The sequence below is a fragment of the Pleurodeles waltl genome, unplaced genomic scaffold, assembly GCF_031143425.1.
Source record: "Pleurodeles waltl isolate 20211129_DDA unplaced genomic scaffold, aPleWal1.hap1.20221129 scaffold_91, whole genome shotgun sequence".
Classification (NCBI taxonomy): Eukaryota; Metazoa; Chordata; class Amphibia; order Caudata; family Salamandridae; genus Pleurodeles; species Pleurodeles waltl.
Genome location: NW_027150403.1, coordinates 227311 through 252115, shown reverse-complemented (window position 1 = coordinate 252115; position 24805 = coordinate 227311). Strand labels below are relative to the sequence as shown.

General features: G+C 48.2%; 17 non-coding genes across 17 annotated transcripts; all 17 read right to left on the bottom strand.

Annotated features, from left to right (window-relative positions):
* Positions 1-197: 197 nt before the first annotated feature.
* TRNAV-UAC (transfer RNA valine (anticodon UAC)) lies at positions 198-270 on the bottom strand. The gene has a single exon. It is a non-coding gene; the product is annotated as a tRNA-Val (tRNA).
* Positions 271-714: 444 nt separating this feature from the next.
* Positions 715-786, bottom strand: TRNAP-UGG (transfer RNA proline (anticodon UGG)). Its single transcript has one exon. It is a non-coding gene; the product is annotated as a tRNA-Pro (tRNA).
* A 1336-nt stretch (positions 787-2122) lies between these two features.
* Positions 2123-2195, bottom strand: TRNAV-AAC (transfer RNA valine (anticodon AAC)). Its single transcript has one exon. It is a non-coding gene; the product is annotated as a tRNA-Val (tRNA).
* A 1517-nt stretch (positions 2196-3712) lies between these two features.
* Positions 3713-3785, bottom strand: TRNAV-UAC (transfer RNA valine (anticodon UAC)). Its single transcript has one exon. It is a non-coding gene; the product is annotated as a tRNA-Val (tRNA).
* Positions 3786-4229: 444 nt separating this feature from the next.
* TRNAP-UGG (transfer RNA proline (anticodon UGG)) lies at positions 4230-4301 on the bottom strand. The gene has a single exon. It is a non-coding gene; the product is annotated as a tRNA-Pro (tRNA).
* Positions 4302-5637: 1336 nt separating this feature from the next.
* Positions 5638-5710, bottom strand: TRNAV-AAC (transfer RNA valine (anticodon AAC)). The gene has a single exon. It is a non-coding gene; the product is annotated as a tRNA-Val (tRNA).
* Positions 5711-7227: 1517 nt separating this feature from the next.
* On the bottom strand, positions 7228-7300 carry TRNAV-UAC (transfer RNA valine (anticodon UAC)). The gene has a single exon. It is a non-coding gene; the product is annotated as a tRNA-Val (tRNA).
* Positions 7301-9152: 1852 nt separating this feature from the next.
* Positions 9153-9225, bottom strand: TRNAV-AAC (transfer RNA valine (anticodon AAC)). The gene has a single exon. It is a non-coding gene; the product is annotated as a tRNA-Val (tRNA).
* A 1517-nt stretch (positions 9226-10742) lies between these two features.
* TRNAV-UAC (transfer RNA valine (anticodon UAC)) lies at positions 10743-10815 on the bottom strand. Its single transcript has one exon. It is a non-coding gene; the product is annotated as a tRNA-Val (tRNA).
* Positions 10816-12666: 1851 nt separating this feature from the next.
* On the bottom strand, positions 12667-12739 carry TRNAV-AAC (transfer RNA valine (anticodon AAC)). The gene has a single exon. It is a non-coding gene; the product is annotated as a tRNA-Val (tRNA).
* A 1517-nt stretch (positions 12740-14256) lies between these two features.
* TRNAV-UAC (transfer RNA valine (anticodon UAC)) lies at positions 14257-14329 on the bottom strand. The gene has a single exon. It is a non-coding gene; the product is annotated as a tRNA-Val (tRNA).
* Positions 14330-14773: 444 nt separating this feature from the next.
* TRNAP-UGG (transfer RNA proline (anticodon UGG)) lies at positions 14774-14845 on the bottom strand. The gene has a single exon. It is a non-coding gene; the product is annotated as a tRNA-Pro (tRNA).
* Positions 14846-17775: 2930 nt separating this feature from the next.
* On the bottom strand, positions 17776-17848 carry TRNAV-UAC (transfer RNA valine (anticodon UAC)). Its single transcript has one exon. It is a non-coding gene; the product is annotated as a tRNA-Val (tRNA).
* Positions 17849-18292: 444 nt separating this feature from the next.
* On the bottom strand, positions 18293-18364 carry TRNAP-UGG (transfer RNA proline (anticodon UGG)). The gene has a single exon. It is a non-coding gene; the product is annotated as a tRNA-Pro (tRNA).
* A 2926-nt stretch (positions 18365-21290) lies between these two features.
* TRNAV-UAC (transfer RNA valine (anticodon UAC)) lies at positions 21291-21363 on the bottom strand. The gene has a single exon. It is a non-coding gene; the product is annotated as a tRNA-Val (tRNA).
* Positions 21364-21807: 444 nt separating this feature from the next.
* Positions 21808-21879, bottom strand: TRNAP-UGG (transfer RNA proline (anticodon UGG)). Its single transcript has one exon. It is a non-coding gene; the product is annotated as a tRNA-Pro (tRNA).
* A 1336-nt stretch (positions 21880-23215) lies between these two features.
* Positions 23216-23288, bottom strand: TRNAV-AAC (transfer RNA valine (anticodon AAC)). The gene has a single exon. It is a non-coding gene; the product is annotated as a tRNA-Val (tRNA).
* Between the last annotated feature and the right edge of the window lie 1517 nt (positions 23289-24805).

Here is a 24805-nt window from a genome sequence, read left to right as displayed (position 1 = left end):
CAGGCTTCAATGGAAAGGTCAAAAAGGGAGCAACTGACTGCCGTAAGGTGTATCGTCTTCTCTTGGTGAGTTGAGACCGATGCCCTTGGAGCATAGTACCTCACGATGGTGAGGGATAGACACAGCCTCTTTAATTTCAATTTACCTGTCAGGTGAGGTGGTAAATGCAAATAATGTGATAAAGCACAGCAACTTGCTGTTTCTGCCTGGCCTCGAACCAGGGACCTTTCGCGTGTAAGGCGAACGTGATAACCACTACACTACAGAAACAGACATGCCTGCTTACTTGCTTCATGTGGCTATGCATTGGACTGGAACCACTGCACTGGAAACAGACACACCTGCTTTCTTTATGTGGCTATGCTTTGGACTGGAATGCAAGGACTAAGGGACAATATTCATGACGCTCAAAGCTGATCCTTTCTGACAGGATCTCTTCCTTTGGAAGAAAGGAACTGGGATCACTTTCATTCCAAGAGGTGATTTCAAAACCAGCCCTGCAATTACTTTGGAGAAGCACTGTGCATTTCATGTTCCAACGAGAAGTGCTGCTCCAACACAAAAAAGCAGTTAGAAAGAAATCCCGCACTCCTTCATCATGCCGAACTGCCTCGACACCAGTAGAAAGCATGCAATGCATTCCACCATGGCATCTTACAAGAGTGGAAAGCAGAAATACTCCTGTTTAAAAACAGATCGAACCTATGAAGGCACAGGCTCGTCTGGGATTTGAACCCGGGACCTCTCACACCCAAAGCGAGAATCATACCCCTAGACCAACGAGCCTGCTGCTGCAAAAGCCTTTCAAACATCTTCTGAAGTGTCTTTGTGAAAAAGCAGGGCCACTTGGAGACTCTCCTTCTAAGCGTGCCATAGCAATTGATGTTTTGTGCCAAGGGTTTTTTTTTTGCCTCTAGCAAGGCAAGAGGTAGTCAAGAAGCCCTATGCTAGCAAGCTGAACTGTGGCGCTGATGAGAAAAGCAGACCCTTTCTGGTAGTTGTACGCCTCCGCAGGACCTGGGCCCTTGCACCGTAGACTTCCAGACCAGAAGCACTGAAGGGCCTGCCATCTCTTGCGCCTGAGCCAGAGGAGCATGCCTCTTGTATTCAAGTACACTTGCTCGCTCAGTGCTCGATCAGGCGAGATTTATATGAGTGCCTCACAGGCCTGAAACACTCACCTGGGAGACGCGGGGTGGCTGAATTCCCAGAATGGCCTTCGATAGGAAAATCACCTCCTTTCCTCCCGACTCATTTCAGAATTGGGTGAAAATCGCAAGACAGTGTTCAGGGGTGCATGGGTACTGCCTACTCCCAGCTGCCTCTCTGTCTTCTTCATGTTAATTTCAAGTCACAAGGAGGGACCATTGCCATTCTGCTCCGCCCACCTAACCAGGAAACCCAGGTTGAGCTTGTCTGCCTGTTGTTGTTGCAGGGGCAGTGCCTTCTCTGCCCAAAAGTGGCAGGAGAGCCTCACTTCAAACGATGGAATCAACTGCTTAAGTAGAAACCAGCATGGTAGTTACAGTGATAAGGTGCAGCTCTAACAGAAGGCGTGACTGAGATGCCCCTTCCAGAAATACATGGAATGCTGATTGAGGGCCCAGCCGGAGGGTTGGTGGATTTCTTTTCATATGCTACAGCAGCTTGCAAAGATAGTGTTGTGGGGAGCTGGCTGTGCAAGCAGAGGAAGATTTAAGGGCAGAAAATAGACCTATCAGAAGTGCGATTTGAACCCACAACTACATGAGCAAACCAGGATGCTTAGCTTAACTGAAGATCAAGCTCTCTTGAGGCTGCCACCTTAGACCACTCGGCCATCCTGACAGCTGAGTCTGTGTTTAGGTCTGACTCCTCAGTCTGCACTTGTCGATGCTGCCGCTTGCAATGTTCCTATCAAGGTGACAGGTTTAAAGGCCCCACAATATAACATGGCCAAGAAAAAAAAAAGTAAAAAACAGAATAAGAAACCAGGCACATGCACGACTACGCAAAGATGCAGATAACTTTTTACCGGCCTGCAATAGTAATACAAGTTTTACACAGGTCACAAGTTTTTAAAGGCCATGCCTGAGTGAGACTAAGCTTTTAGGGAGCAAACACAAAAGCGTACACTACCCATTGTTTCTGCCCGGTCTCGAACCGGGGACCTTTCGCGTGTTAGGCGAACGTGATAACCACTACACTACAGAAACAAGCAAGAGGGCTTGACTGAAGGAGCAAAATTCCCCTCATATGTTTGCCCGATTGCCTCTATACTTGATCAGCAGTTGCTCGCAAAGCGAGGAGTAAGTGTGAAAATTGCAGCGTTGTCAGCCAGCAAGCGTACACTCAGATGTACTGAAAAGTCACAGCTGCGGGTAGAGACAAATATCTGATGCCTAAATGCCTGAAACCAGAGCCTGTGAAAGCATCACACAGAGCACACTGAAAGCAAGCAGGAAGGAAGCCAAGGCATGGTGATCCTTTTTTTCTCCTGAGGCTAAAAATATTTTGCACAACAATGCTTTGAGTGGAATGAGGAATCTTCAAGCTTTGTGTATTTTGAGTAAAATTTGTGTGTTTTCTGCTAAAAAGGGTGTGTTGGGGATTTGGACCCGGACACCAACGAGCGAGGGCACAGAAGCACCACTGCTCAGACCCTGCTCCTAGGGTTGAGGGCAGAGAGTGGGCGAATACATCGCAAGGCAAGAAAATGCACATGGTTCTCTCTTCTGCAATATGACTAGAGTCATTTCCATGGTCGTCATCGAACATGACATAAAACGCCTCTATCCTTTAGACCTTTTGGCCCATAATTACAAGAGGATGACTTAGTGAGACGCTCTGCCAAATTTGGCAGCCTCGCACTCAGTCATTTTCAAAATGCAGGGAAGCGCCGTATTTAGTAGAATACAGCGCACCCCTGTGCTTCCCTCTGCGCCAGCTCTAAATTAGCTGCCGAGCGCCAACGCAGCCATCCTTGCGCCATGGTACAAGGATGGCTGCGTTGAGGGGGAAATTGTTTTTGTTCAGGAAGGCACACCTTCCTGCACAACAGAAATATTCAGTGGCGATATGTTCGTGCAGCACACATAGAAAGAGCAAAAATGAGGAGAAATGAAAACATTTCTGCTCGTTTCTCCACTATAACGACACCCATTGTATGGTGCTTGGATTTTGGCGCTGCCACAGATTTACAAAAATTCGTAAAACTGGAGCAGCATCAAAATGCTATGGTGTTGCAGTGGCCCACCCAGAGCAACGCCCATTGCACGCCCCTTCCAGGGAAAGGGCTGCGTGTGAAGGGGCCGTATTTACAAGGTGGTGTTAAGCCACAAAACGTGGTTGAACGGCGTCTTGTAAATACGGCACAGTACATAGTGCCACCGGGGCGTCACTAAAGATGATGTGCCGGTGGCGATAGGGCCTTGTAAGTCTGGCCCTTTCTTTGCTCAAGGTGTATGTTCTTGGTGAAGGTAGGAAAGCCATTTTCGCTCTCATACCTTCCTTCGCTGGCTTGACCACAGTAGGCCCAGGCTTCAATGGAAAGGTCAAAAAGGGAGCAACTGACTGCCGTAAGGTGTATCGTCTTCTCTTGGTGAGTTGAGACCGATGCCCTTGGAGCGTAGTACCTCACGATGGTGAGGGATAGACACAGCCTCTTTAATTTCAATTTACCTGTCAGGTGAGGTGGTAAATGCAAATAATGTGATAAAGCACAGCAACTTGCTGTTTCTGCCTGGCCTCGAACCAGGGACCTTTCGCGTGTAAGGCGAACGTGATAACCACTACACTACAGAAACAGACATGCCTGCTTACTTGCTTCATGTGGCTATGCATTGGACTGGAACCACTGCACTGGAAACAGACACACCTGCTTTCTTTATGTGGCTATGCTTTGGACTGGAATGCAAGGACTAAGGGACAATATTCATGACGCTCAAAGCTGAGCCTTTCTGACAGGATCTCTTCCTTTGGAAGAAAGGAACTGGGATCACTTTCATTCCAAGAGGTGATTTCAAAACCAGCCCTGCAATTACTTTGGAGAAGCACTGTGCATTTCATGTTCCAACGAGAAGTGCTGCTCCAACACAAAAAAGCAGTTAGAAAGAAATCCCGCACTCCTTCATCATGCCGAACTGCCTCGACACCAGTAGAAAGCATGCAATACATTCCACCATGGCATCTTACAAGAGTGGAAAGCAGAAATACTCCTGTTTAAAAACAGATCGAACCTATGAAGGGACGGGCTCGTCCGGGATTTGAACCCGGGACCTCTCACACCCAAAGCGAGAATCATACCCCTAGACCAACGAGCCTGCTGCTGCAAAAGCCTTTCAAACATCTTCTGAAGTGTCTTTGTGAAAAAGCAGGGCCACTTGGAGACTCTCCTTCTAAGCGTGCCATAGCAATTGATGTTTTGTGCCAAGGGGTTTTTTTTTGCCTCTAGCAAGGCAAGAGGTAGTCAAGAAGCCCTATGCTAGCAAGCTGAACTGTGGCGCTGATGAGAAAAGCAGACCCTTTCTGGTAGTTGTACGCCTCCGCAGGACCTGGGCCCTTGCACCGTAGACTTCCAGACCAGAAGCACTGAAGGGCCTGCCATCTCTTGCGCCTGAGCCAGAGGAGCACGCCTCTTGTATTCAAGCACACGTGCTCGCTCAGTGCTCGATCAGGCGAGATTTATATGAGTGCCTCACAGGCCTGAAACACTCACCTGGGAGACGCGGGGTGGCTGAATTCCCAGAATGGCCTTCGATAGGAAAATCACCTCCTTTCCTCCCGACTCATTTCAGAATTGGGTGAAAATCGCAAGACAGTGTTCAGGGGTGCATGGGTACTGCCTACTCCCAGCTGCCTCTCTGTTTTCTTCATGTTAATTTCAAGTCACAAGGAGGGACCATTGCCATTCTGCTCCGCCCACCTAACCAGGAAACCCAGGTTGAGCTTGTCTGCCTGTTGTTGTTGCAGGGGCAGTGCCTTCTCTGCCCAAAAGTGGCAGGAGAGCCTCACTTCAAACGATGGAATCAACTGCTTAAGTAGAAACCAGCATGGTAGTTACAGTGATAAGGTGCAGCTCTAACAGAAGGCGTGACTGAGATGCCCCTTCCAGAAATACATGGAATGCTGATTGAGGGCCCAGCCGGAGGGTTGGTGGATTTCTTTTCATATGCTACAGCAGCTTGCAAAGATAGTGTTGTGGGGAGCTGGCTGTGCAAGCAGAGGAAGATTTAAGGGCAGAAAATAGACCTATCAGAAGTGCGATTTGAACCCACAACTACATGAGCAAACCAGGATACTTAGCTTAACTGAAGATCAAGCTCTCTTGAGGCTGCCGCCTTAGACCACTCGGCCATCCTGACAGCTGAGTCTGTGTTTAGGTCTGACTCCTCAGTCTGCACTTGTCGATGCTGCCGCTTGCAATGTTCCTATCAAGGTGACAGGTTTAAAGGCCCCACAATATAACATGGCCAAGAAAAAAAAAAGTAAAAAACAGAATAAGAAACCAGGCACATGCACGACTACGCAAAGATGCAGATAACTTTTTACCGGCCTGCAATAGTAATACAAGTTTTACACAGGTCACAAGTTTTTAAAGGCCATGCCTGAGTGAGACTAAGCTTTTAGGGAGCAAACACAAAAGCGTACACTACCCATTGTTTCTGCCCGGTCTCGAACCGGGGACCTTTCGTGTGTTAGGCGAACGTGATAACCACTACACTACAGAAACAAGCAAGAGGGCTTGACTGAAGGAGCAAAATTCCCCTCATATGTTTGCCCGATTGCCTCTATACTTGATCAGCAGTTGCTCGCAAAGCGAGGAGTAAGTGTGAAAATTGCAGCGTTGTCAGCCAGCAAGCGTACACTCAGATGTACTGAAAAGTCACAGCTGCGGGTAGAGACAAATATCTGATGCCTAAATGCCTGAAACCAGAGCCTGTGAAAGCATCACACAGAGCACACTGAAAGCAAGCAGGAAGGAAGCCAAGGCATTGTGATCCTTTTTTTCTCCTGAGGCTAAAAATATTTTGCACAACAATGCTTTGAGTGGAATGAGGAATCTTCAAGCTTTGTGTATTTTGAGTAAAATTTGTGTGTTTTCTGCTAAAAAGGGTGTGTTGGGGATTTGGACCCGGACACCAACGAGCGAGGGCACAGAAGCACCACTGCTCAGACCCTGCTCCTAGGGTTGAGGGCAGAGAGTGGGCGAATACATCGCAAGGCAAGAAAATGCACATGGTTCTCTCTTCTGCAATATGACTAGAGTCATTTCCATGGTCGTCATCGAACATGACATAAAACGCCTCTATCCTTTAGACCTTTTGGCCCATAATTACAAGAGGATGACTGAGTGAGACGCTCTGCCAAATTTGGCAGCCTCGCACTCAGTCATTTTCAAAATGCAGGGAAGCGCCGTATTTAGTAGAATACAGCGCACCCCTGTGCTTCCCTCTGCGCCAGCTCTAAATTAGCTGCCGAGCGCCAACGCAGCCATCCTTGCGCCATGGTACAAGGATGGCTGCGTTGAGGGGGAAATTGTTTTTGTTCAGGAAGGCACACCTTCCTGCACAACAGAAATCTTCAGTGGCGATATGTTCGTGCAGCACACATAGAAAGAGCAAAAATGAGGAGAAATGAAAACATTTCTGCTCGTTTCTCCACTATAACGACACCCATTGTATGGCGCTTGGATTTTGGCGCTGCCACAGATTTACAAAAACTCGTAAAACTGGAGCAGCATCAAAATGCTATGGTGTTGCAGTGGCCCACCCAGAGCAACGCCCATTGCACGCCCCTTCCAGGGAAAGGGCTGCGTGTGAAGGGGCCGTATTTACAAGGTGGTGTTAAGCCACAAAACGTGGTTGAACGGCGTCTTGTAAATACGGCACAGTACATAGTGCCACCGGGGCGTCACTAAAGATGATGTGCCGGTGGCGATAGGGCCTTGTAAGTCTGGCCCTTTCTTTGCTCAAGGTGTATGTTCTTGGTGAAGGTAGGAAAGCCATTTTCGCTCTCATACCTTCCTTCGCTGGCTTGACCACAGTAGGCCCAGGCTTCAATGGAAAGGTCAAAAAGGGAGCAACTGACTGCCGTAAGGTGTATCGTCTTCTCTTGGTGAGTTGAGACCGATGCCCTTGGAGCATAGTACCTCACGATGGTGAGGGATAGACACAGCCTCTTTAATTTCAATTTACCTGTCAGGTGAGGTGGTAAATGCAAATAATGTGATAAAGCACAGCAACTTGCTGTTTCTGCCTGGCCTCGAACCAGGGACCTTTCACGTGTAAGGCGAACGTGATAACCACTACACTACAGAAACAGACATGCCTGCTTACTTGCTTCATGTGGCTATGCATTGGACTGGAACCACTGCACTGGAAACAGACACACCTGCTTTCTTTATGTGGCTATGCTTTGGACTGGAATGCAAGGACTAAGGGACAATATTCATGACGCTCAAAGCTGAGCCTTTCTGACAGGATCTCTTCCTTTGGAAGAAAGGAACTGGGATCACTTTCATTCCAAGAGGTGATTTCAAAACCAGCCCTGCAATTACTTTGGAGAAGCACTGTGCATTTCATGTTCCAACGAGAAGTGCTGCTCCAACACAAAAAAGCAGTTAGAAAGAAATCCCGCACTCCTTCATCATGCCGAACTGCCTCGACACCAGTAGAAAGCATGCAATGCATTCCACCATGGCATCTTACAAGAGTGGAAAGCAGAAATACTCCTGTTTAAAAACAGATCGAACCTATGAAGGCACGGGCTCGTCTGGGATTTGAACCCGGGACCTCTCACACCCAAAGCGAGAATCATACCCCTAGACCAACGAGCCTGCTGCTGCAAAAGCCTTTCAAACATCTTCTGAAGTGTCTTTGTGAAAAAGCAGGGCCACTTGGAGACTCTCCTTCTAAGCGTGCCATAGCAATTGATGTTTTGTGCCAAGGGTTTTTTTTTTGCCTCTAGCAAGGCAAGAGGTAGTCAAGAAGCCCTATGCTAGCAAGCTGAACTGTGGCGCTGATGAGAAAAGCAGACCCTTTCTGGTAGTTGTACGCCTCCGCAGGACCTGGGCCCTTGCACCGTAGACTTCCAGACCAGAAGCACTGAAGGGCCTGCCATCTCTTGCGCCTGAGCCAGAGGAGCATGCCTCTTGTATTCAAGTACACTTGCTCGCTCAGTGCTCGATCAGGCGAGATTTATATGAGTGCCTCACAGGCCTGAAACACTCACCTGGGAGACGCGGGGTGGCTGAATTCCCAGAATGGCCTTCGATAGGAAAATCACCTCCTTTCCTCCCGACTCATTTCAGAATTGGGTGAAAATCGCAAGACAGTGTTCAGGGGTGCATGGGTACTGCCTACTCCCAGCTGCCTCTCTGTCTTCTTCATGTTAATTTCAAGTCACAAGGAGGGACCATTGCCATTCTGCTCCGCCCACCTAACCAGGAAACCCAGGTTGAGCTTGTCTGCCTGTTGTTGTTGCAGGGGCAGTGCCTTCTCTGCCCAAAAGTGGCAGGAGAGCCTCACTTCAAACGATGGAATCAACTGCTTAAGTAGAAACCAGCATGGTAGTTACAGTGATAAGGTGCAGCTCTAACAGAAGGCGTGACTGAGATGCCCCTTCCAGAAATACATGGAATGCTGATTGAGGGCCCAGCCGGAGGGTTGGTGGATTTCTTTTCATATGCTACAGCAGCTTGCAAAGATAGTGTTGTGGGGAGCTGGCTGTGCAAGCAGAGGAAGATTTAAGGGCAGAAAATAGACCTATCAGAAGTGCGATTTGAACCCACAACTACATGAGCAAACCAGGATGCTTAGCTTAACTGAAGATCAAGCTCTCTTGAGGCTGCCGCCTTAGACCACTCGGCCATCCTGACAGCTGAGTCTGTGTTTAGGTCTGACTCCTCAGTCTGCACTTGTCGATGCTGCCGCTTGCAATGTTCCTATCAAGGTGACAGGTTTAAAGGCCCCACAATATAACATGGCCAAGAAAAAAAAAAGTAAAAAACAGAATAAGAAACCAGGCACATGCACGACTACGCAAAGATGCAGATAACTTTTTACCGGCCTGCAATAGTAATACAAGTTTTACACAGGTCACAAGTTTTTAAAGGCCATGCCTGAGTGAGACTAAGCTTTTAGGGAGCAAACACAAAAGCGTACACTACCCATTGTTTCTGCCCGGTCTCGAACCGGGGATCTTTCGCGTGTTAGGCGAACGTGATAACCACTACACTACAGAAACAAGCAAGAGGGCTTGACTGAAGGAGCAAAATTCCCCTCATATGTTTGCCCGATTGCCTCTATACTTGATCAGCAGTTGCTCGCAAAGCGAGGAGTAAGTGTGAAAATTGCAGCGTTGTCAGCCAGCAAGCGTACACTCAGATGTACTGAAAAGTCACAGCTGCGGGTAGAGACAAATATCTGATGCCTAAATGCCTGAAACCAGAGCCTGTGAAAGCATCACACAGAGCACACTGAAAGCAAGCAGGAAGGAAGCCAAGGCATTGTGATCCTTTTTTTCTCCTGAGGCTAAAAATATTTTGCACAACAATGCTTTGAGTGGAATGAGGAATCTTCAAGCTTTGTGTATTTTGAGTAAAATTTGTGTGTTTTCTGCTAAAAAGGGTGTGTTGGGGATTTGGACCCGGACACCAACGAGCGAGGGCACAGAAGCACCACTGCTCAGACCCTGCTCCTAGGGTTGAGGGCAGAGAGTGGGCGAATACATCGCAAGGCAAGAAAATGCACATGGTTCTCTCTTCTGCAATATGACTAGAGTCATTTCCATGGTCGTCATCGAACATGACATAAAACGCCTCTATCCTTTAGACCTTTTGGCCCATAATTACAAGAGGATGACTGAGTGAGACGCTCTGCCAAATTTGGCAGCCTCGCACTCAGTCATTTTCAAAATGCAGGGAAGCGCCGTATTTAGTAGAATACAGCGCACCCCTGTGCTTCCCTCTGCGCCAGCTCTAAATTAGCTGCCGAGCGCCAACGCAGCCATCCTTGCGCCATGGTACAAGGATGGCTGCGTTGAGGGGGAAATTGTTTTTGTTCAGGAAGGCACACCTTCCTGCACAACAGAAATATTCAGTGGCGATATGTTCGTGCAGCACACATAGAAAGAGCAAAAATGAGGAGAAATGAAAACATTTCTGCTCGTTTCTCCACTATAACGACACCCATTGTATGGTGCTTGGATTTTGGCGCTGCCACAGATTTACAAAAACTCGTAAAACTGGAGCAGCATCAAAATGCTATGGTGTTGCAGTGGCCCACCCAGAGCAACGCCCATTGCACGCCCCTTCCAGGGAAAGGGCTGCGTGTGAAGGGGCCGTATTTACAAGGTGGTGTTAAGCCACAAAACGTGGTTGAACGGCGTCTTGTAAATACGGCACAGTACATAGTGCCACCGGGGCGTCACTAAAGATGATGTGCCGGTGGCGATAGGGCCTTGTAAGTCTGGCCCTTTCTTTGCTCAAGGTGTATGTTCTTGGTGAAGGTAGGAAAGCCATTTTCGCTCTCATACCTTCCTTCGCTGGCTTGACCACAGTAGGCCCAGGCTTCAATGGAAAGGTCAAAAAGGGAGCAACTGACTGCCGTAAGGTGTATCGTCTTCTCTTGGTGAGTTGAGACCGATGCCCTTGGAGCATAGTACCTCACGATGGTGAGGGATAGACACAGCCTCTTTAATTTCAATTTACCTGTCAGGTGAGGTGGTAAATGCAAATAACGTGATAAAGCACAGCAACTTGCTGTTTCTGCCTGGCCTCGAACCAGGGACCTTTCACGTGTAAGGCGAACGTGATTACCACTACACTACAGAAACAGACATGCCTGCTTACTTGCTTCATGTGGCTATGCATTGGACTGGAACCACTGCACTGGAAACAGACACACCTGCTTTCTTTATGTGGCTATGCTTTGCACTGGAATGCAAGGACTAAGGGACAATATTCATGACGCTCAAAGCTGAGCCTTTCTGACAGGATCTCTTCCTTTGGAAGAAAGGAACTGGGATCACTTTCATTCCAAGAGGTGATTTCAAAACCAGCCCTGCAATTACTTTGGAGAAGCACTGTGCATTTCATGTTCCAACGAGAAGTGCTGCTCCAACACAAAAAAGCAGTTAGAAAGAAATCCCGCACTCCTTCATCATGCCGAACTGCCTCGACACCAGTAGAAAGCATGCAATGCATTCCACCATGGCATCTTACAAGAGTGGAAAGCAGAAATACTCCTGTTTAAAAACAGATCGAACCTATGAAGGCACGGGCTCGTCTGGGATTTGAACCCGGGACCTCTCACACCCAAAGCGAGAATCATACCCCTAGACCAACGAGCCTGCTGCTGCAAAAGCCTTTCAAACATCTTCTGAAGTGTCTTTGTGAAAAAGCAGGGCCACTTGGAGACTCTCCTTCTAAGCGTGCCATAGCAATTGATGTTTTGTGCCAAGGGTTTTTTTTTTGCCTCTAGCAAGGCAAGAGGTAGTCAAGAAGCCCTATGCTAGCAAGCTGAACTGTGGCGCTGATGAGAAAAGCAGACCCTTTCTGGTAGTTGTACGTCTCCGCAGGACCTGGGCCCTTGCACCGTAGACTTCCAGACCAGAAGCACTGAAGGGCCTGCCATCTCTTGCGCCTGAGCCAGAGGAGCATGCCTCTTGTATTCAAGTACACTTGCTCGCTCAGTGCTCGATCAGGCGAGATTTATATGAGTGCCTCACAGGCCTGAAACACTCACCTGGGAGACGCGGGGTGGCTGAATTCCCAGAATGGCCTTCGATAGGAAAATCACCTCCTTTCCTCCCGACTCATTTCAGAATTGGGTGAAAATCGCAAGACAGTGTTCAGGGGTGCATGGGTACTGCCTACTCCCAGCTGCCTCTCTGTCTTCTTCATGTTAATTTCAAGTCACAAGGAGGGACCATTGCCATTCTGCTCCGCCCACCTAACCAGGAAACCCAGGTTGAGCTTGTCTGCCTGTTGTTGTTGCAGGGGCAGTGCCTTCTCTGCCCAAAAGTGGCAGGAGAGCCTCACTTCAAACGATGGAATCAACTGCTTAAGTAGAAACCAGCATGGTAGTTACAGTGATAAGGTGCAGCTCTAACAGAAGGCGTGACTGAGATGCCCCTTCCAGAAATACATGGAATGCTGATTGAGGGCCCAGCCGGAGGGTTGGTGGATTTCTTTTCATATGCTACAGCAGCTTGCAAAGATAGTGTTGTGGGGAGCTGGCTGTGCAAGCAGAGGAAGATTTAAGGGCAGAAAATAGACCTATCAGAAGTGCGATTTGAACCCACAACTACATGAGCAAACCAGGATGCTTAGCTTAACTGAAGATCAAGCTCTCTTGAGGCTGCCGCCTTAGACCACTCGGCCATCCTGACAGCTGAGTCTGTGTTTAGGTCTGACTCCTCAGTCTGCACTTGTCGATGCTGCCGCTTGCAATGTTCCTATCAAGGTGACAGGTTTAAAGGCCCCACAATATAACATGGCCAAGAAAAAAAAAGTAAAAAACAGAATAAGAAACCAGGCACATGCACGACTACGCAAAGATGCAGATAACTTTTTACCGGCCTGCAATAGTAATACAAGTTTTACACAGGTCACAAGTTTTTAAAGGCCATGCCTGAGTGAGACTAAGCTTTTAGGGAGCAAACACAAAAGCGTACACTACCCATTGTTTCTGCCCGGTCTCGAACCGGGGACCTTTCGCGTGTTAGGCGAACGTGATAACCACTACACTACAGAAACAAGCAAGAGGGCTTGACTGAAGGAGCAAAATTCCCCTCATATGTTTGCCCGATTGCCTCTATACTTGATCAGCAGTTGCTCGCAAAGCGAGGAGTAAGTGTGAAAATTGCAGCGTTGTCAGCCAGCAAGCGTACACTCAGATGTACTGAAAAGTCACAGCTGCGGGTAGAGACAAATATCTGATGCCTAAATGCCTGAAACCAGAGCCTGTGAAAGCATCACACAGAGCACACTGAAAGCAAGCAGGAAGGAAGCCAAGGCATTGTGATCCTTTTTTTCTCCTGAGGCTAAAAATATTTTGCACAACAATGCTTTGAGTGGAATGAGGAATCTTCAAGCTTTGTGTATTTTGAGTAAAATTTGTGTGTTTTCTGCTAAAAAGGGTGTGTTGGGGATTTGGACCCGGACACCAACGAGCGAGGGCACAGAAGCACCACTGCTCAGACCCTGCTCCTAGGGTTGAGGGCAGAGAGTGGGCGAATACATCGCAAGGCAAGAAAATGCACATGGTTCTCTCTTCTGCAATATGACTAGAGTCATTTCCATGGTCGTCATCGAACATGACATAAAACGCCTCTATCCTTTAGACCTTTTGGCCCATAATTACAAGAGGATGACTGAGTGAGACGCTCTGCCAAATTTGGCAGCCTCGCACTCAGTCATTTTCAAAATGCAGGGAAGCGCCGTATTTAGTAGAATACAGCGCACCCCTGTGCTTCCCTCTGCGCCAGCTTTAAATTAGCTGCCGAGCGCCAACGCAGCCATCCTTGCGCCATGGTACAAGGATGGCTGCGTTGAGGGGGAAATTGTTTTTGTTCAGGAAGGCACACCTTCCTGCACAACAGAAATATTCAGTGGCGATATGTTCGTGCAGCACACATAGAAAGAGCAAAAATGAGGAGAAATGAAAACATTTCTGCTCGTTTCTCCACTATAACGACACCCATTGTATGGTGCTTGGATTTTGGCGCTGCCACAGATTTACAAAAACTCGTAAAACTGGAGCAGCATCAAAATGCTATGGTGTTGCAGTGGCCCACCCAGAGCAACGCCTATTGCACGCCCCTTCCAGGGAAAGGGCTGCGTGTGAAGGGGCCGTATTTACAAGGTGGTGTTAAGCCACAAAACGTGGTTGAACGGCGTCTTGTAAATACGGCACAGTACATAGTGCCACCGGGGCGTCACTAAAGATGATGTGCCGGTGGCGATAGGGCCTTGTAAGTCTGGCCCTTTCTTTGCTCAAGGTGTATGTTCTTGGTGAAGGTAGGAAAGCCATTTTCGCTCTCATACCTTCCTTCGCTGGCTTGACCACAGTAGGCCCAGGCTTCAATGGAAAGGTCAAAAAGGGAGCAACTGACTGCCGTAAGGTGTATCGTCTTCTCTTGGTGAGTTGAGACCGATGCCCTTGGAGCGTAGTACCTCACGATGGTGAGGGATAGACACAGCCTCTTTAATTTCAATTTACCTGTCAGGTGAGGTGGTAAATGCAAATAATGTGATAAAGCACAGCAACTTGCTGTTTCTGCCTGGCCTCGAACCAGGGACCTTTCGCGTGTAAGGCGAACGTGATAACCACTACACTACAGAAACAGACATGCCTGCTTACTTGCTTCATGTGGCTATGCATTGGACTGGAACCACTGCACTGGAAACAGACACACCTGCTTTCTTTATGTGGCTATGCTTTGGACTGGAATGCAAGGACTAAGGGACAATATTCATGACGCTCAAAGCTGAGCCTTTCTGACAGGATCTCTTCCTTTGGAAGAAAGGAACTGGGATCACTTTCATTCCAAGAGGTGATTTCAAAACCAGCCCTGCAATTACTTTGGAGAAGCACTGTGCATTTCATGTTCCAACGAGAAGTGCTGCTCCAACACAAAAAAGCAGTTAGAAAGAAATCCCGCACTCCTTCATCATGCCGAACTGCCTCGACACCAGTAGAAAGCATGCAATACATTCCACCATGGCATCTTACAAGAGTGGAAAGCAGAAATACTCCTGTTTAAAAACAGATCGAACCTATGAAGGGACGGGCTCGTCCGGGATTTGAACCCGGGACCTCTCACACCCAAAGCGAGAATCATACCCCTAGACCAACGAGCCTGCTGCTGCAAAAGCCTTTCAAACATCTTCTGAAGTGTCTTTGTGAAAAAGCAGGGCCACTTGGAGACTCTCCTTCTAAGCGTGCCATAGCAATTGATGTTTTGTGCCAAGGGTTTTTTTTTTGCCTCTAGCAAGGCAAGAGGTAGTCAAGAAGCCCTATGCTAGCAAGCTGAACTGTGGCGCTGATGAGAAAAGCAGACCCTTTCTGGTAGTTGTACGCCTCCGCAGGACCTGGGCCCTTGCACCGTAGACTTCCAGACCAGAAGCACTGAAGGGCCTGCCATCTCTTGCGCCTGAGCCAGAGGAGCACGCCTCTTGTATTCAAGCACACTTGCTCGCTCAGTGCTCGATCAGGCGAGATTTATATGAGTGCCTCACAGGCCTGAAACACTCACCTGGGAGACGCGGGGTGGCTGAATTCCCAGAATGGCCTTCGATAGGAAAATCACCTCCTTTCCTCCCGACTCATTTCAGAATTGGGTGAAAATCGCAAGACAGTGTTCAGGGGTGCATGGGTACTGCCTACTCCCAGCTGCCTCTCTGTTTTCTTCATGTTAATTTCAAGTCACAAGGAGGGACCATTGCCATTCTGCTCCGCCCACCTAACCAGGAAACCCAGGTTGAGCTTGTCTGCCTGTTGTTGTTGCAGGGGCAGTGCCTTCTCTGCCCAAAAGTGGCAGGAGAGCCTCACTTCAAACGATGGAATCAACTGCTTAAGTAGAAACCAGCATGGTAGTTACAGTGATAAGGTGCAGCTCTAACAGAAGGCGTGACTGAGATGCCCCTTCCAGAAATACATGGAATGCTGATTGAGGGCCCAGCCGGAGGGTTGGTGGATTTCTTTTCATATGCTACAGCAGCTTGCAAAGATAGTGTTGTGGGGAGCTGGCTGTGCAAGCAGAGGAAGATTTAAGGGCAGAAAATAGACCTATCAGAAGTGCGATTTGAACCCACAACTACATGAGCAAACCAGGATGCTTAGCTTAACTGAAGATCAAGCTCTCTTGAGGCTGCCGCCTTAGACCACTCGGCCATCCTGACAGCTGAGTCTGTGTTTAGGTCTGACTCCTCAGTCTGCACTTGTCGATGCTGCCGCTTGCAATGTTCCTATCAAGGTGACAGGTTTAAAGGCCCCACAATATAACATGGCCAAGAAAAAAAAAAGTAAAAAACAGAATAAGAAACCAGGCACATGCACGACTACGCAAAGATGCAGATAACTTTTTACCGGCCTGCAATAGTAATACAAGTTTTACACAGGTCACAAGTTTTTAAAGGCCATCCCTGAGTGAGACTAAGCTTTTAGGGAGCAAACACAAAAGCAGACACTGCCCATTGTTTCTGCTCGGTCTCGAACCGGGGACCTTTCACGTGTTAGGCGAACGTAATAACCACTACACTACAGAAACAAGCATGAGGGCTTGACTGAAGGAGCAAAATTCCCCTCATATGTTTGCCCGATTGCCTCTATACTTGATCAGCAGTTGCTCGCAAAGCGAGGAGTAAGTGTGAAAATTGCAGCGTTGTCAGCCAGCAAGCGTACACTCAGATGTACTGAAAAGTCACAGCTGCGGGTAGAGACAAATATCTGATGCCTAAATGCCTGAAACCAGAGCCTGTGAAAGCATCACACAGAGCACACTGAAAGCAAGCAGGAAGGAAGCCAAGGCATGGTGATCCTTTTTTTCTCCTGAGGCTAAAAATATTTTGCACAACAATGCTTTGAGTGGAATGAGGAATCTTCAAGCTTTGTGTATTTTGAGTAAAATTTGTGTGTTTTCTGCTAAAAAGGGTGTGTTGGGGATTTGGACCCGGACACCAACGAGCGAGGGCACAGAAGCACCACTGCTCAGACCCTGCTCCTAGGGTTGAGGGCAGAGAGTGGGCGAATACATCGCAAGGCAAGAAAATGCACATGGTTCTCTCTTCTGCAATATGACTAGAGTCATTTCCATGGTCGTCATCGAACATGACATAAAACGCCTCTATCCTTTAGACCTTTTGGCCCATAATTACAAGAGGATGACTGAGTGAGACGCTCTGCCAAATTTGGCAGCCTCGCACTCAGTCATTTTCAAAATGCAGGGAAGCGCCGTATTTAGTAGAATACAACGCACCCCTGTGCTTCCCTCTGCGCCAGCTCTAAATTAGCTGCCGAGCGCCAACGCAGCCATCCTTGCGCCATGGTACAAGGATGGCAGCGTGGAGGGGGAAATTGTTTTTGTTCAGGAAGGCACACCTTCCTGCACAACAGAAATCTTCAGTGGCGATATGTTCGTGCAGCACACATAGAAAGAGCAAAAATGAGGAGAAATGAAAACATTTCTGCTCGTTTCTCCACTATAACGACACCCATTGTATGGCGCTTGGATTTTGGCGCTGCCACAGATTTACAAAAACTCGTAAAACTGGAGCAGCATCAAAATGCTATGGTGTTGCAGTGGCCCACCCAGAGCAACGCCCATTGCATGCCCCTTCCATGGAAAGGGCTGCGTGTGAACGGGCCGTATTTACAAGGTGGTGTTAAGCCACAAAACGTGGTTGAACGGCGTCTTGTAAATACGGCACAGTACATAGTGCCACCGGGGCGTCACTAAAGATGATGTGCCGGTGGCGATAGGGCCTTGTAAGTCTGGCCCTTTCTTTGCTCAAGGTGTATGTTCTTGGTGAAGGTAGGAAAGCCATTTTCGCTCTCATACCTTCCTTCCTTGGCTGGCTTGACCACAGTAGGCCCAGGCTTCAATGGAAAGGTCAAAAAGGGAGCAACTGACTGCCGTAAGGTGTATCGTCTTCTCTTGGTGAGTTGAGACCGATGCCCTTGGAGCGTAGTACCTCACGATGGTGAGGGATAGACACAGCCTCTTTAATTTCAATTTACCTGTCAGGTGAGGTGGTAAATGCAAATAATGTGATAAAGCACAGCAACTTGCTGTTTCTGCCTGGCCTCGAACCAGGGACCTTTCGCGTGTAAGGCGAACATGATAACCACTACACTACAGAAACATACATGCCTGCTTACTTGCTTCATGTGGCTATGCATTGGACTGGAACCACTGCACTGGAAACAGACACACCTGCTTTCTTTATGTGGCTATGCTTTGGACTGGAATGCAAGGACTAAGGGACAATATTCATGACGCTCAAAGCTGAGCCTTTCTGACAGGATCTCTTCCTTTGGAAGAAAGGAACTGGGATCACTTTCATTCCAAGAGGTGATTTCAAAACCAGCCCTGCAATTACTTTGGAGAAGCACTGTGCATTTCATGTTCCAACGAGAAGTGCTGCTCCAACACAAAAAAGCAGTTAGAAAGAAATCCCGCACTCCTTCATCATGCCGAACTGCCTCGACACCAGTAGAAAGCATGCAATGCATTCCACCATGGCATCTTACAAGAGTGGAAAGCAGAAATACTCCTGTTTAAAAACAGATCGAACCTATGAAGGCACGGGCTCGTCCGGGATTTGAACCCGGGACCTCTCACACCCAAAGCGAGAATCATACCCCTAGACCAACGAGCCTGCTGCTGCAAAAGCCTTTCAAACATCTTCTGAAGTGTCTTTGTGAAAAAGCAGGGCCACTTGGAGACTCTCCTTCTAAGCGTGCCATAGCAATTGATGTTTTGTGCCAAGGGTTTTTTTTTTGCCTCTAGCAAGGCAAGAGGTAGTCAAGAAGCCCTATGCTAGCAAGCTGAACTGTGGCGCTGATGAGAAAAGCAGACCCTTTCTGGTAGTTGTACGCCTCCGCAGGACCTGGGCCCTTGCACCGTAGACTTCCAGACCAGAAGCACTGAAGGGCCTGCCATCTCTTGCGCCTGAGCCAGAGGAGCATGCCTCTTGTATTCAAGCACACTTGCTCGCTCAGGGCTCGATCAGGCGAGATTTATATGAGTGCCTCACAGGCCTGAAACACTCACCTGGGAGACGCGGGGTGGCTGAATTCCCAGAATGGCCTTCGATAGGAAAATCACCTCCTTTCCTCCCGACTCATTTCAGAATTGGGTGAAAATCGCAAGACAGTGTTCAGGGGTGCATGGGTACTGCCTACTCCCAGCTGCCTCTCTGTCTTCTTCATGTTAATTTCAAGTCACAAGGAGGGACCATTGCCATTCTGCTCCGCCCACCTAACCAGGAAACCCAGGTTGAGCTTGTCTGCCTGTTGTTGTTGCAGGGGCAGTGCCTTCTCTGCCCAAAAGTGGCAGGAGAGCCTCACTTCAAACGATGGAATCCACTGCTTAAGTAGAAACCAGCATGGTAGTTACAGTGATAAGGTGCAGCTCTAACAGAAGGCGTGACTGAGATGCCCCTTCCAGAAATACATGGAATGCTGATTGAGGGCCCAGCCGGAGGGTTGGTGGATTTCTTTTCATATGCTACAGCAGCTTGCAAAGATAGTGTTGTGGGGAGCTGGCTGTGCAAGCAGAGGAAGATTTAAGGGCAGAAAATAGACCTATCAGAAGTGCGATTTGAACCCACAACTACATGAGCAAACCAGGATGCTTAGCTTAACTGAAGATCAAGCTCTCTTGAGGCTGCCGCCTTAGACCACTCGGCCATCCTGACAGCTGAGTCTGTGTTTAGGTCTGACTCCTCAGTCTGCACTTGTCGATGCTGCCGCTTGCAATGTTCCTATCAAGGTGACAGGTTTAAAGGCCCCACAATATAACATGGCCAAGGAAAAAAAAAGTAAAAAACAGAATAAGAAACCAGGCACATGCACGACTACGCAAAGATGCACATAACTTTTTACCGGCCTGCAATAGTAATACAAGTTTTACACAGGTCACAAGTTTTTAAAGGACATCCCTGAGTGAGACTAAGCTTTTAGGGAGCAAACACAAAAGCAGACACTGCCCATTGTTTCTGCCCGGTCTCGAACAGGGGACCTTTCGCGTGTTAGGCAAACGTGATAACCACTACACTACAGAAACAAGCATGAGGGCTTGACTGAAGGAGCAAAATTCCCCTCATATGTTTGCCCGATTGCCTCTATACTTGATCAGCAGTTGCTCGCAAAGCGAGGAGTAAGTGTGAAAATTGCAGCGTTGTCAGCCAGCAAGCGTACACTCAGATGTACTGAAAAGTCACAGCTGCGGGTAGAGACAAATATCTGATGCCTAAATGCCTGAAACCAGAGCCTGTGAAAGCATCACACAGAGCACACTGAAAGCAAGCAGGAAGGAAGCCAAGGCATTGTGATCCTTTTTTTCTCCTGAGGCTAAAAATATTTTGCACAACAATGCTTTGAGTGGAATGAGGAATCTTCAAGCTTTGTGTATTTTGAGTAAAATTTGTGTGTTTTCTGCTAAAAAGGGTGTGTTGGGGATTTGGACCCGGACACCAACGAGCGAGGGCACAGAAGCACCACTGCTCAGACCCTGCTCCTAGGGTTGAGGGCAGAGAGTGGGCGAATACATCGCAAGGCAAGAAAATGCACATGGTTCTCTCTTCTGCAATATGACTAGAGTCATTTCCATGGTCGTCATCGAACATGACATAAAACGCCTCTATCCTTTAGACCTTTTGGCCCATAATTACAAGAGGATGACTGAGTGAGACGCTCTGCCAAATTTGGCAGCCTCGCACTCAGTCATTTTCAAAATGCAGGGAAGCGCCGTATTTAGTAGAATACAGCGCACCCCTGTGCTTCCCTCTGCGCCAGCTCTAAATTAGCTGCCGAGCGCCAACGCAGCCATCCTTGCGCCATGGTACAAGGATGGCTGCGTTGAGGGGGAAATTGTTTTTGTTCAGGAAGGCACACCTTCCTGCACAACAGAAATCTTCAGTGGCGATATGTTCGTGCAGCACACATAGAAAGAGCAAAAATGAGGAGAAATGAAAACATTTCTGCTCGTTTCTCCACTATTACGACACCCATTGTATGGCGCTTGGATTTTGGCGCTGCCACAGATTTACAAAAACTCGTAAAACTGGAGCAGCATCAAAATGCTATGGTGTTGCAGTGGCCCACCCAGAGCAACGCCCATTGCACGCCCCTTCCAGGGAAAGGGCTGCGTGTGAAGGGGCCGTATTTACAAGGTGGTGTTAAGCCACAAAACGTGGTTGAACGGCGTCTTGTAAATACGGCACAGTACATAGTGCCACCGGGGCGTCACTAAAGATGATGTGCCGGTGGCGATAGGGCCTTGTAAGTCTGGCCCTTTCTTTGCTCAAGGTGTATGTTCTTGGTGAAGGTAGGAAAGCCATTTTCGCTCTCATACCTTCCTTCGCTGGCTTGACCACAGTAGGCCCAGGCTTCAATGGAAAGGTCAAAAAGGGAGCAACTGACTGCCGTAAGGTGTATCGTCTTCTCTTGGTGAGTTGAGACCGATGCCCTTGGAGCATAGTACCTCACGATGGTGAGGGATAGACACAGCCTCTTTAATTTCAATTTACCTGTCAGGTGAGGTGGTAAATGCAAATAATGTGATAAAGCACAGCAACTTGCTGTTTCTGCCTGGCCTCGAACCAGGGACCTTTCGCGTGTAAGGCGAACGTGATAACCACTACACTACAGAAACAGACATGCCTGCTTACTTGCTTCATGTGGCTATGCATTGGACTGGAACCACTGCACTGGAAACAGACACACCTGCTTTCTTTATGTGGCTATGCTTTGGACTGGAATGCAAGGACTAAGGGACAATATTCATGACGCTCAAAGCTGAGCCTTTCTGACAGGATCTCTTCCTTTGGAAGAAAGGAACTGGGATCACTTTCATTCCAAGAGGTGATTTCAAAACCAGCCCTGCAATTACTTTGGAAAAGCACTGTGCATTTCATGTTCCAACGAGAAGTGCTGCTCCAACACAAAAAAGCAGTTAGAAAGAAATCCCGCACTCCTTCATCATGCCGAACTGCCTCGACACCAGTAGAAAGCATGCAATGCATTCCACCATGGCATCTTACAAGAGTGGAAAGCAGAAATACTCCTGTTTAAAAACAGATCGAACCTATGAAGGCACAGGCTCGTCTGGGATTTGAACCCGGGACCTCTCACACCCAAAGCGAGAATCATACCCCTAGACCAACGAGCCTGCTGCTGCAAAAGCCTTTCAAACATCTTCTGAAGTGTCTTTGTGAAAAAGCAGGGCCACTTGGAGACTCTCCTTCTAAGCGTGCCATAGCAATTGATGTTTTGTGCCAAGGGTTTTTTTTTTGCCTCTAGCAAGGCAAGAGGTAGTCAAGAAGCCCTATGCTAGCAAGCTGAACTGTGGCGCTGATGAGAAAAGCAGACCCTTTCTGGTAGTTGTACGCCTCCGCAGGACCTGGGCCCTTGCACCGTAGACTTCCAGACCAGAAGCACTGAAGGGCCTGCCATCTCTTGCGCCTGAGCCAGAGGAGCATGCCTCTTGTATTCAAGTACACTTGCTCGTACAGTGCTCGATCAGACAAGATTTATATGAGTGCCTCACAGGCCTGAAACACTCACCTGGGAGACGCGGGGTGGCTGAATTCCCAGAATGGCCTTCGATAGGAAAATCACCTCCTTTCCTCCCGACTCATTTCAGAATTGGGTGAAAATCGCAAGACAGTGTTCAGGGGTGCATGGGTACTGCCTACTCCCAGCTGCCTCTCTGTCTTCTTCATGTTAATTTCAAGTCACAAGGAGGGACCATTGCCATTCTGCTCCGCCCACCTAACCAGGAAACCCAGGTTGAGCTTGTCTGCCTGTTGTTGTTGCAGGGGCAGTGCCTTCTCTGCCCAAAAGTGGCAGGAGAGCCTCACTTCAAACGATGGAATCAACTGCTTAAGTAGAAACCAGCATGGTAGTTACAGTGATAAGGTGCAGCTCTAACAGAAGGCGTGACTGAGATGCCCCTTCCAGAAATACATGGAATGCTGATTGAGGGCCCAGCCGGAGGGTTGGTGGATTTCTTTTCATATGCTACAGCAGCTTGCAAAGATAGTGTTGTGGGGAGCTGGCTGTGCAAGCAGAGGAAGATTTAAGGGCAGAAAATAGACCTATCAGAAGTGCGATTTGAACCCACAACTACATGAGCAAACCAGGATGCTTAGCTTAACTGAAGATCAAGCTCTCTTGAGGCTGCCGCCTTAGACCACTCGGCCATCCTGACAGCTGAGTCTGTGTTTAGGTCTGACTCCTCAGTCTGCACTTGTCGATGCTGCCGCTTGCAATGTTCCTATCAAGGTGACAGGTTTAAAGGCCCCACAATATAACATGGCCAAGAAAAAAAAAAGTAAAAAACAGAATAAGAAACCAGGCACATGCACGACTACGCAAAGATGCAGATAACTTTTTACCGGCCTGCAATAGTAATACAAGTTTTACACAGGTCACAAGTTTTTAAAGGCCATGCCTGAGTGAGACTAAGCTTTTAGGGAGCAAACACAAAAGCGTACACTACCCATTGTTTCTGCCCGGTCTCGAACCGGGGACCTTTCGCGTGTTAGGCAAACGTGATAACCACTACACTACAGAAACAAGCAAGAGGGCTTGACTGAAGGAGCAAAATTCCCCTCATATGTTTGCCCGATTGCCTCTATACTTGATCAGCAGTTGCTCGCAAAGCGAGGAGTAAGTGTGAAAATTGCAGCGTTGTCAGCCAGCAAGCGTACACTCAGATGTACTGAAAAGTCACAGCTGCGGGTAGAGACAAATATCTGATGCCTAAATGCCTGAAACCAGAGCCTGTGAAAGCATCACACAGAGCACACTGAAAGCAAGCAGGAAGGAAGCCAAGGCATTGTGATCCTTTTTTTCTCCTGAGGCTAAAAATATTTTGCACAACAATGCTTTGAGTGGAATGAGGAATCTTCAAGCTTTGTGTATTTTGAGTAAAATTTGTGTGTTTTCTGCTAAAAAGGGTGTGTTGGGGATTTGGACCCGGACACCAACGAGCGAGGGCACAGAAGCACCACTGCTCAGACCCTGCTCCTAGGGTTGAGGGCAGAGAGTGGGCGAATACATCGCAAGGCAAGAAAATGCACATGGTTCTCTCTTCTGCAATATGACTAGAGTCATTTCCATGGTCGTCATCGAACATGACATAAAACGCCTCTATCCTTTAGACCTTTTGGCCCATAATTACAAGAGGATGTCTGAGTGAGACGCTCTGCCAAATTTGGCAGCCTCGCACTCAGTCATTTTCAAAATGCAGGGAAGCGCCGTATTTAGTAGAATACAGCGCACCCCTGTGCTTCCCTCTGCGCCAGCTCTAAATTAGCTGCCGAGCGCCAACGCAGCCATCCTTGCGCCATGGTACAAGGATGGCTGCGTTGAGGGGGAAATTGTTTTTGTTCAGGAAGGCACACCTTCCTGCACAACAGAAATATTCAGTGGCGATATGTTCGTGCAGCACACATAGAAAGAGCAAAAATGAGGAGAAATGAAAACATTTCTGCTCGTTTCTCCACTATAACGACACCCATTGTATGGTGCTTGGATTTTGGCGCTGCCACAGATTTACAAAAACTCGTAAAACTGGAGCAGCATCAAAATGCTATGGTGTTGCAGTGGCCCACCCAGAGCAACGCCCATTGCACGCCCCTTCCAGGGAAAGGGCTGCGTGTGAAGGGGCCGTATTTACAAGGTGGTGTTAAGCCACAAAACGTGGTTGAACGGCGTCTTGTAAATACGGCACAGTACATAGTGCCACCGGGGCGTCACTAAAGATGATGTGCCGGTGGCGATAGGGCCTTGTAAGTCTGGCCCTTTCTTTGCTCAAGGTGTATGTTCTTGGTGAAGGTAGGAAAGCCATTTTCGCTCTCATACCTTCCTTCGCTGGCTTGACCACAGTAGGCCCAGGCTTCAATGGAAAGGTCAAAAAGGGAGCAACTGACTGCCGTAAGGTGTATCGTCTTCTCTTGGTGAGTTGAGACCGATGCCCTTGGAGCGTAGTACCTCACGATGGTGAGGGATAGACACAGCCTCTTTAATTTCAATTTACCTGTCAGGTGAGGTGGTAAATGCAAATAATGTGATAAAGCACAGCAACTTGC